Raw genomic sequence first — 2,398 nt, 5'->3', positions numbered from 1 at the left:
CATCTTGAGCAGCAGCGCGTTTGTGGCGCGTCACGCGCGTCAGATGCTTCAATGCGCCCGACACGCTGCTTCAGCTGCTCAGACGCGCTGCGCTTGCTGCTCAAAACGCGCCGCAGGACCTTTTGCTGCGCCTTGACGCGCGTCAACCATTGACTTTGCATGTAAACTCGCTGCTTCTGCTGCGTCCGGTGTGAACGCAGCATAATGATATAAAGATAGAAAAAAAGCACTTTTGGTTCTGTAACAGTTTCTAATATGACATGTAATCTTTCAAAAATAATTTGTGTACAACCAGAGTCAGTTACTGGTAGGCTATATAAATTTAACGTGACTATGCAGCTTTAACATCCTCAGTAACAGAATGTATAAAACAGTCTATTGGTTTATTTATGTTTGTTTTTAGTTTTGGAAAACAGTAAAAAACAAAGTGTTTCTCAGTGTTTTGTTGTGGTCGGCATCCTAACGTAGCTCAGAAACGACTATTTGATCTCATGCCTCCATCCCTTTGTAGCATCGTTGTCATGGTGACCCATAGAAAATGTTTGCTTTCCACATAAAGAACCAGAAGACGTCTGTAAACTGCCTCAAACGGAGGGACAGGAAACGTACATCAGTCTGTATTTACATTGTGTTCGTTCTCAGACGGCATCTTCCGTATTTTACCGTTGACCATCTCAATGTTGAGTCTAAGCTAACAGCATTACGAGGCTATCTAAGCGACGGTGTTTCGATATAGCTTAGGATAAACTTCAAAGGTCTGATGTTACTTCCGCTCAGTGTTCTCCTCGTGCCAGAGGAGCATACATGATGTCCTTTAACAGCGTTACCTGCTGATCTGAATAAGCTAAGCTACTAACATAAAGATGACAGTCCACTAAAATAAAATCCTTTCATTGTGATTTCCAGCTTTCTGTGGTACGTTTTGTAACGTGATTTTGTTGTGATGTAACTTGTCGTCGGTCTTGGTTCCTGTTTTTTATCCCTGTGGTTTCCAGCAGAAACCAGTCGATGGGAAAACTTGGGATTCCAGGGGATTTATTTTTATACCACTCTTTGATTCCTGGGAGGTGGAGAAGCAGGTTTTTCATGCCTTAATCTGTGTTCTTCGACTTGGTCTTTTTACTGTGGAAAAACTACAACCATTGTTATGTTTGTTTTTGATAAATGCTGTAATCGCTGATAAATATGTAATAAAAAAGTGTCTTTAAGATGTTTCACTTTGTTTTTTGTTTTTACATAAGTTATTCTTCTGCTACAACTAAATAACATCCAGTCTATTTAGTGGAGTCCATAAGCCACCAATGATTGTTTATCTGAACTGGCAGCTTGTAGTTAACAGTGGAGGAATGGCAGAGATCCACAGCTCAGGTCTGATCCAGGTGCGGTCCATCTGTCATCAGCTCTGGATTTCAGCATCACCAAAGGATTTCACCATCAGTCACTATTATTGTGTCGAATTTCAGCTTTTTTTCTGCTTGCTGTTGTAAAATTTTCCTTATTGTCTTTAACTTTATTTGTTTATAAAGTTTCAGAAAATTTACTGTATACCTTCAATAAAGCAATAATTGATAATATAATCTGTTTTCTCCTAAACAAATGAAATACTATAGGCTACTGCCACTAATATATGAATAAAAAAAAACACAGCCTCCACTATGAATCTGCATTTTTTAGGATCTTAGGAAAATAAAAATTGTTTGATTGATTGACTTTACCGATCTCACAGTGGAGAGATTTACTCGTTTTATCAGCTCAAATAGTCAAAAAGAAGGTGTTAAAAAGTATATACAGTGCGTCCATGGACGTAATTTTCGGGAGGGCGTGGGGGACATGTCCCTTGCACTTTTTCAAACATCCGTTTTAGTCCCCTGCACGTTTAAATGTCCAAACACAAATTTAACGCTACAGTGAACTGAGAGCCATCAAGCACTAGGACCAAGCGGAAAACCGCAGCTTAAGCTGAAGCCGGCTTCCCTGAGTTTAGACCGCCCACAAGCTCCTGATTGGCCCACTGTCTTTTCTTGTGTGATTGGCTGTCACCGCTGTCACTCCTGAGAAGCTCACTTTAAAAACATCTGATTCGACACAGAATTGGGTCTACTGTATATCTATATATAGATATAGATATATACAGTATATCTATATATATCACAGAAATATTTCACCCAAATTTTAAGTTTTCTGTAAATTTATTACATAATAAATTCCAGTACTGTTTTTTTTTTATTCAACATAAACCTATTAAATAAACATTCAGAAACATATATTCATTAGTTTAAGGTAGCGTATTTATTTAAAATGCATAATTGATAATTAATAAAGTATACTGAGTTAAAATTAATTAATGAGAGTATTTATTTCAAATACATAAAAGTTATTGTTTGATTTCCATAAAGGT

This window comes from Cyprinodon variegatus, unplaced genomic scaffold (assembly GCF_000732505.1).
Source record: "Cyprinodon variegatus isolate N-32 unplaced genomic scaffold, C_variegatus-1.0 Scaffold1415, whole genome shotgun sequence".
Lineage (NCBI taxonomy): Eukaryota > Metazoa > Chordata > Actinopteri > Cyprinodontiformes > Cyprinodontidae > Cyprinodon > Cyprinodon variegatus.
Note: the sequence above shows the minus strand (reverse complement) of the source record.